Source organism: Neodiprion pinetum, chromosome 4 (assembly GCF_021155775.2).
Source record: "Neodiprion pinetum isolate iyNeoPine1 chromosome 4, iyNeoPine1.2, whole genome shotgun sequence".
Taxonomy (NCBI): Eukaryota; Metazoa; Arthropoda; class Insecta; order Hymenoptera; family Diprionidae; genus Neodiprion; species Neodiprion pinetum.
The window spans coordinates 4,033,606-4,042,424 of record NC_060235.2 but is presented as its reverse complement, the minus strand read 5'-3'; the positions used below and the strand labels follow the sequence as shown (position 1 = coordinate 4,042,424).

Here is an 8,819-nt window from a genome sequence, read left to right as displayed (position 1 = left end):
GATACGATGAAAATAGCACCTGCTGAAAAATGTCGAAAATTCAGGTTTTCGTTTTTTGGCTGTCACTTTCGATGCGTTGATCGCAGCGTATTGTGACTGCGCCTAATCGATTTCTCTCGCAAAATTACGTCGGAATAGTGCCACAATTAATTTATTCCAGCACTTTTGAAAATCGCGAAAATTTTCGCAAAAAATACAAAGGGGTTAACCTTCCTTTTTTTTTGACCAAAAAATTTTTCGTCTCAGAATTGATTCGTATGACTCTTTCCCGACCAATTGGACCCCAAGGAACTCAGAAAACGCAGCAAAAGGAGCCTGGGATCAACGGGAGAGAAGATACAAGGAAAAAAGCACCTGCTGAAAAATGTCGAATGTTCAGGTTTTCGTTTTTTGGCAGTAACTTTCGATGCGTTGATCGCAGCGTGTTGGGACTGCGCCCAATCGATTTCTCCCGCAAAATTACGTCGGAGCAGTGCCACAATTGATTTATTCCAGCACTTTTGAAAATCGCGAAAATTTTCGCCAAAAATACAAAGGGGTTAACCTACCTTTTTTTTTGACCAAGAAATTTTTCGGCTCAGAATTGATTCGTATGACTCTTTCCCGACCAATTGGACCCCAAGGACCTCAGAAAACGCAGCAAAAGGAGCGTGGGATCAACGGGAGAGAAGATACGAGGAAAAAAGCACCTGCTGAAAAATGTCGAAAATTCAGGTTTTCGTTTTTTGGCTGTAACTTTCGATGCGTTGATCGCAGCGTATTGGGACTGCGCCCAATCGATTTCTCTCGCAAAATTACGTCGGAATAGTGCCACAATTAATTTATTTCAGCACTTTTGAAAATCGCGAAAATTTTCGCTAAAAATACAATGGGGTTAACCTTCCTTTTTTTTTGACCAAAAAATTTTTCGTCTCAGAATTGATTCGTATGACTCTTTCCCGACCAATTGGACCCCAAGGAACTTAGAAAACGCAGCGAAAGGAGCGTGGGATCAACGGGAGAGAAGATACGAGGAAAAAAGCACCTGCTGAAAAATGTCGAAAATTCAGGTTTTCGTTTTTTGGCTGTAACTTTCGATGCGTTGATCGCAGCGTATTGGGACTGCGCCCAATCGATTTCTCTTGCAAAATTACGTCGGAATGGTGCCACAATTAATTTATTCCAGCACTTTTGAAAATCGCGAAAATTTTCGCCAAAAATACAAAGGGGTTAACCTTCCTTTTTTTTTCGACCAAAAAACTTTTCGTCTCAGAATTGATTCGTATGACTCTTTCCCGACCAATTGGACCCCAAGGAACTCAGAAAACGCAGCGAAAGGAGCGTGGGATCAACGGGAGAGAAGATACGAGGAAAAAAGCACCTATTAAAAAATGTCGAAAATTCAGGTTTTTGTTTTTTGGCTGTAACTTTCGATGCGTTGATCGCAGCGTATTGGGACTGCGCCAAATCGATTTCTCTCGCAAAATTACGTCGGAACAGTGCCACAATTAATTTATTCCAGCACTTTTGAAAATCGCGAAAATTTTCGCCAAAAATACAAAGATGTTAACCTTCCTTTTTTTTTGACCAAAAAATTTTTCGTCTCAGAATTGACTCGTATGACTCTTTTCCGACCAATTGGACCCCAAGGAACTCAGAAAACGCAGCAAAAGCAGCGTGGGATCAACGGGAGAGAAGATACGAGGAAAAAAGCACCTGCTGAAAAACGTCGAAAATTCAGGTTTTCGTTTTTTGGCTGTAACTTTCGATGCGTTGATCGCAGCGTATTGGGACCGCGCCCAATCGATTTCTCTTGCAAAATTACGTCGGAATGGTGCCACAATTAATTTATTCCAGCACTTTTGAAAATCGCGAAAATTTTCGCCAAAAATACAAAGGGGTTAACCTTCCTTTTTTTTTGACCAAAAAATTTTTCGTCTCAGAATTGATTCGTATGACTCTTCCCCGACCAATTGGACCCCAAGGAATTCAGAAAACGCAGCAAAAGGAGCGTGGGATCAACGGGAGAGAAGATACGAGGAAAAAAGCACCTGCTGAAAAATGTCGAAAATTCAGGTTTTCGTTTTTTGGCTGTAACTTTCGATGCGTTGATCGCAGCGTATTGGGACTGCGCCCAATCGATTTCTCTCGCAAAATTACGTCGGAATAGTACCACAATTAATTTATTCCAGCACTTTTGAAAATCGCCAAAATTTTCGCCAAAAATACAAAGGGGTTAACCTTCCTTTTTTTTTGACCAAAAAATTTTTCGTCTCAGAATTGATTCGTATGACTCTTTCCCGACCAATGGTACCTTAAGGAACTCAGAAAACGCAGCAGAAAGAGCGTGGAATCAACAGGAAAGAAGTTACGAAGGAAAAAGGACCTGCTGAAAAATGTCGAAAATACAGGTTCTCGTTTTCGGGCTGTAACTTTTGAGGCGTTGGTCGCAGCGTATCGGGACTGCGCCCAATCGATTCCTCTCGCAAAATTACGTGGTATCAGTGCATGAAAAAATTCATTCCGGCACTTTTCAAAATCGCGAATATTTTCGTCAAAAACGCAAAGGGGTTTCATGGTTTAATGGTTTATTTTTTCACCTTTACCATGACAATATTGGAAAACATTATTGCAAAATTATAAATAAACACAGGCCTAATTCTAAAACCTTAGCCTAATTCTATATTACTATTTAAGATCTAGGGATAAAGAATTAGAACGGAGAATAGAACAGAGAAAGACGGCGTAGACAATGTCAGAAAAAAAGCGAAAAAAAAAAGAAATGAAAAGAAAACAGAATTAAGCTGAGAAAGCAGCAACACAGAAACGTGGGAAACAGGAAGTGGACAAGACTAGATGACGAGTCGCCATCAAGAGCGGGTCTCTTCTGTCCGGAAGAGATGCTGATATAGATCGCGTTTAAAAACAGCAAGCGTCGAGATAGACCTGAGTTCAGTAGGTAGAGAGTTCCAGTCTCGAGCGCCTCTGACCGTCAGGGAGTGACGAAAAGCCTCAGAATGCGGAAGGGGCAGCACAAGTTCACCTGGATTTCGCAACGTGGAGGTGGAAGCTGCAGGTGCCTGAAGCGAGAATAATACGGATAAGTATGCGGGCTGCCCCGTGCGCAAGATATTGAACACTGCAATCAGGAGGAGGTAGCCTTACTTTTTCTCCATTTTTCGACCGGCAATCTTTGGTCTCAGATTCGACTTAACTGACTCTTTCCTGACCAATTGGACCCCCAGGAACTCGGACAACGCAGCAGAAAGGGCGTGGAATCAACAGGAAAGAAGTTACGAAGGAAAAAGCACCTGCTAAAAAATGTCAAAAATACAGGTTCTCGTTTTTTGGCTGTAACTTTTGAGGCGTTGGTCGCAGCGTATTGGGACTGCGCCTAATCGATTTCTCTCGCAAAATTACCTCGGAATAGTGCCAGAGAGAATTTAGTCCAGCACTTCTCAACATCGCGAAAATTTTCGCAAAAAATGAAAAAATTACGTCATAATAGTGTCACAAAGAATATATTCTGGCACCTCCCGAAATCGTCGAAATTATCTTTAAAAATTCACAAGGGTCAACCTGACATTCTGGTTTCTTTCAGTGCAACAATTATCATTCGATAGATCCGATTTCAACGTTATTAATTAGACTTATTGAACCCTGAAGAAGCCACCGAAGGTTATTGAGATATCGTTCATATAGCATTCGAAAAATCCGAAGAAATAATTCGTACATTCATCCTGTTTTGCATTTTCGTCTCGCAGTTAGCTTAGACTGCTGTTATAAATCACGGTCACATGGACGCTTCAAGAACTCATTGTAGGGTTAATCCAAATTTGATGTGCTCTGAATGAAAACATTTAAAACCATGCTTTCCCAGCGATTCTCGGAACCAAACAAGAATTATTCCGTTCAAGAATTTATTCAAACGACACTTTCCATACCAACTGGGCTCCAACTATACAAAAACAGGCATCTACAAGATCGTAGTCGAAGAAGTTGACTGCAGCTGAAGAAATAAATTGGAAATATCTACACATTTATGTTTATATTCAATGGACTTCAGGTTACATAAAATATTACGAATAAAATGTCATACATATTGTGTCCTACAGAGGTGCGTTGCACCCGTATCCTGGCCGAAACTTGAACCACGCTTACAGACTACAATCATAAGTCTATTTCATAATATTCTTCATATTTTGCCCTAAGTGTTGTATGTTGCACTACATTTCCTTCATATAAAATTTAGAATTCCTGTCTTATGATTAATCAATTTTCCACAATTCAGTTGGTCACTCATTCCCACACTATTTAAGAATTTGTTAATCTACAATACACATACACCGTAATCTGTATACTAGAAATAAGACGTATTGTATAAACTGAAATTGTTAATTACCTCTCTCAAATACCAAAATACAGCTTACCCGTATTTCGAATGTTACTTTCGATCCGTTGCTGCCAGCGACTCTAGACTGCGGGCAATCGACTTCTCTCGCAAAATTACATCCATATAGTGCAGGAAAGAAATAATTTCATTGTAATGTTAAATCACCCAAATAACTACATTGATAACCTAAAGGGTCACCCAGTCTTTACGAGCAGAAAATTTTTTCTCTAAGAATTGATCCAAATGAATTTTGTTAGTGTCATTGGAACACGAGGACTTTAGTCAAGGCGTTAAAAACATAGTAGAACTAATAGAAGAGAAATTCTGTAGAAAATGAGTCGATTTTTGTTTGTAACATTCTATTCCTTCCATTATTCTCAACGACTTTATATGGAGCGTAAAAGTTGTTCCTTGCAAATTTTTAATGAAACAGGGTATGGATAAATCTATTACAGTGTTTTTGCAAACCAGCAATTATTTTTCTAAAAAACTGAAATACCTAAGTGTCACGATCGTACGATTTTAGGAGCCTAAAATCCGACCTTCTAGAATCGGTATACGAAGCCTTATTTTGAGTAATCGGACTCTCAAAGAATGCAAAATAAATACGTGGAAAGTCGTAGGGTTAACAACTGAGGGGAAATGAATTTTTTACATCTTTAGAATAAATTTGCCCCATTAAATCCTTATTTAAATATATCAGGGTGATGCACAGAGTGCAATTTCAATAAAGTATTAAAAGGTGAAAATTCGTTGCGCGCAAGGCTTCTCACTTTATATTTGTAGCATAGCAGACGGATTTTTCTGCCATAATCCACTTGCAAATTCCCACAAAATGTCATAGGATTTTCTCAATAGATTCATTTCCAAAGAAAATGTATCATTTCTCAAAATCATGACAAATTTGAATAATCAAAAGTGAAGAAAAATGCATATAAAGCTTAATTTTTCAAAGAGTTGAAGTATGCAGACTCATACAAGTTAAAAGTTTTTGACGCCTAAAAATTTTGTTCGGGGCCGCAATCTATACGAGCCCATTCACTGAAGGGATAAAAATGTAAAAAGATGAAAATAAGCAAACATCGATTGCTTGGCCGTAAATTTCCCCTCAATTTGATGTACCAACAACTTATGCAAATTACTTTTCGCTATCATCCGAGTCATCGAAAACAAGCCACTGTCCATTAACTCATTGCTATGTTCTTGTCTATAACCAATTGCATTTTATGTATCTTAACCAGTAAAACGAACATTAGCCTTTCGACAAGTATGGAAGTTACATGCTAGCGTTCCTCAAATTTGGCTCGTTCCGGACAACAACTTTCGTTTCTAACGCAACGGACTATTTCGTCGAGTCAAATAATACCAGCGTTATTCGACGCTCTAAATCAAATATTTAACAACTATTAGCGTTTTGCGTCATTTGTACCGTTGTTTTCATACTGTACTCCGATTTGCGGAAATTTATACCTATATATTTGAAATTCGTCACGAAATTTATACAGTATAACGTACCTACGGGTAATTTAATCAATGCGGCAGGGCGCCTAAAGCTGCACATCCCACAGATCACACCGCGGTAACTTTCCTCTGATTGTCAGTTCTTCGACTTTTGCCAGTGTGGCGCTACCGTTTGGTGCAGGAGGTGGTGCCACCCGTAGAACTATACTCGTAACTATTTTATCCGCAAGTTTCCAGGCGGGAGAAAATTCGAAATTATTACTATTTTTTAAGCCATACTATCAGTCAGTACGATTTCATCCCCAGTGAAATCACGTGGCCCCAATTGCGTGCGTATCGAAGAAAAGTTGAACATGAATTTTTCTCGCGTCTGCGTGTCTGTCTTTATACCCCCCCCCCCCATCTGTAGATAGCTTTGTGCATTTTTCGTTACCAAATTTACATAACATTTTCTACCGCAATATGCTATCGGTAATGCTGGCTTAGTATATCATTGAACCAATTCAAAGCCAATCAGTTATTACGGTGATTGCTTTCTCTGTGATTTGCGAAAACCTCGAAGAGGGAAACAAAATGTTTGGTCTGATGTCAGTTTCTATTCATACTTAAGTCCTTGTTCTGCAATTGATGAGAAATTTGACGAGAGTAGAGATGCTGCAATATTTTCTAACTCCCATAGTACACGTTACTCGCGCTTACGGTTGAGGTTCATTGTTAGTCCTCACCTACTCTTCGTGTTTTTCCATCGTTCCTCGATTCACCGAGAAACATGTGGATACAAGGATAACACATAGCTAAATAAACTGTCGTGGAGTTTTTTAAAAATTATTTTATAAAAGTCAAAAGTCCGGGCTGCTCAAGGAATCCTTTAAAATATCAAAAAGTTACACTATGTTACAGCAATTCCGTGTAAAGGTATGTATAGTATATATCGATTAGTACGACACATCATATTACGTATAACACATTCAGTTTAGAAATCATATCAAGTGCTCACGTACAATTACAATCTTACAAGTTTCTAAACTATTTTTAAGTAAGAGTAACTCTTATTCTAAAACTACAAAATAATAATTGTAACATCTTCGGTTGATCTAAGACTATGTATTTGAAGCTAATACAGTGGCCGTTAAAAAGGTGAAATTCAGACATTATACGATATATCATCAAAAGCGGAATGAATATGCAGGAAGATATTTAATTTAGCAAAGGATTCATGCTATGTTCGTAAGGTAGGTAAAAAAAAATATCTAGCATATCTGGATCTAGATCAATTCATCGTCTGCAGCCCTAGCCGAGGCTTCCAGGTGAAGGTAGAACTCGAGATCCTGCTTCGTTCCGCTGTAATAACAAGTTTTAATATCGACAACGTTCAAAAATACAATTGTCATTCGTACTTTGATTTTACAATCGAATTATCGTTACTTCACAGAAGAACTTACGCAGCAAAGTTCATGCTATTCCGCATAAAGCCCTCGTCCTTCTAATTCCAGGTTACGCAGCAACGTTTCGAAGAAGACTCGTACTTCCCGAAGCTCACGCGTCGAAATGTCCCGTCCGAAAACCGGAACCGGAACCGAGCGATAGAAGCAAACCCGCTAAGAACCGGAACCGAGAAGGAGTCGACCCTGTGTGTGCGATAGAAATTTAAAACTCCAAGCCTCGAGAGAAATGAGTGTCGTGCCTTCCGGCTCCTCGATACGCTCCGTTATATCCAATTTTCTGGAACACAAATTGAACAATCCCTTCAAGTTTACAACATTTTTTCTTAATACAAACATAAGTTTTGACAGAGGATAGGTAGTTACCTTGTTTCGTGGCTTTCGTGGCTCGTGTTTTGGGGAAAGATTTAAGTATAAATATAGAGATATATATATATGCATGTTAAATAAAGATTATGATAAACAATTGGGATGGAGAGATTATTGACCCAGTATTCCTTCAGCGCTAATTGGCACGCGCCAGATCAGCAGTCCACTAGGATAAAATAAGCTCGTTCAATGACGAATCTACGGTAGGTTTCTGAACTAGGTGTAACGTAATGGTTCCAAAAGTGGTTCTAAAATCGTTTCCCGAAACAATAGAACCGACAAAACTCTGAAGGGATCAAGGCAAAAGTCGGATTATTCCGACCACCACAGATATAATTAGAGACGAAGAATAAGAAAAAGTGTCTGGACTGCAGTAAATTGGAAGCGAAAAATCGCGCGGCGGTTGAATTTCGCATTAGGTAATATAGAGAATCGAACGCGTCAATCCGTGTTCCGAGCTTTCATTAAATTTTCAATGTACGAGCCCTGGGGGTCCGGTGATGCCGGGAGATCTGTAGCTCCCGACAGGTTAGTCGTAAGTGCAGGTAATACCGGCTCGATAACGAATGGCGAAATAAGTGAAAATAGGAGATAAGCGGAGGAGCAGAGGCGAGAAAGGCGGCGGTTGGTTGGCATGACTAGCGGCCAAAGAGGCTCCGTCGGCAAGGTTATAAGGGCGGACAAGGACGTGGCTAAAACTTCATCCCTAACCGGGGGACAGGGAGAGAGAGAAAGAGAGAGAAAGAGAGGACGGCGGTGCACAGAGAGGAGCGAAGTTGGGTCCGTAGGAAGCCAACGGAACCTCAACGCCGAGCAAGGCTGGGCTGGGTTCGTCGTAGCGCAGAGGCAGAGGCAGAAGAGACGACCGCTTGAAATCCCTCCTTCCCGCCTTTCCTGCCTGCTCGGTGCTGGGCCGTCCGCCATGCCACTACGCGAGGCGGGCGAACGTACAGGCTAGGCCGGCGCGGTCCTGTAGCCCATTTGGCATTTCCCCAGCTATAGCGTCGGTCCTGTAGCCCATCGTTGTTATCGTCCCGCAGCTGCATAAAGTCGGCTCCCCTCTCGTCGGGCGCACCCCGTCCCCTCCACGCCGCGCCCCGCCGCGGCAGTCCACAAATCTAACGGCGACGGTGGCGCGGCCAGCAGGGACGCCACGAACTCGCGCCCCCCTCTTA

General features: G+C 40.8%; 1 long non-coding RNA gene across 1 annotated transcript; it reads right to left on the bottom strand.

Annotated features, from left to right (window-relative positions):
• Window positions 1–6,288: 6,288 nt before the first annotated feature.
• Window positions 6,289–8,819, bottom strand: LOC124216638 (uncharacterized). The gene is made up of 3 exons (XR_006882648.2): window positions 7,642–8,819; window positions 7,276–7,555; window positions 6,289–7,174 (listed from the first exon to the last, which is right to left on the bottom strand). It is a non-coding gene; the product is annotated as an uncharacterized lncRNA (long non-coding RNA).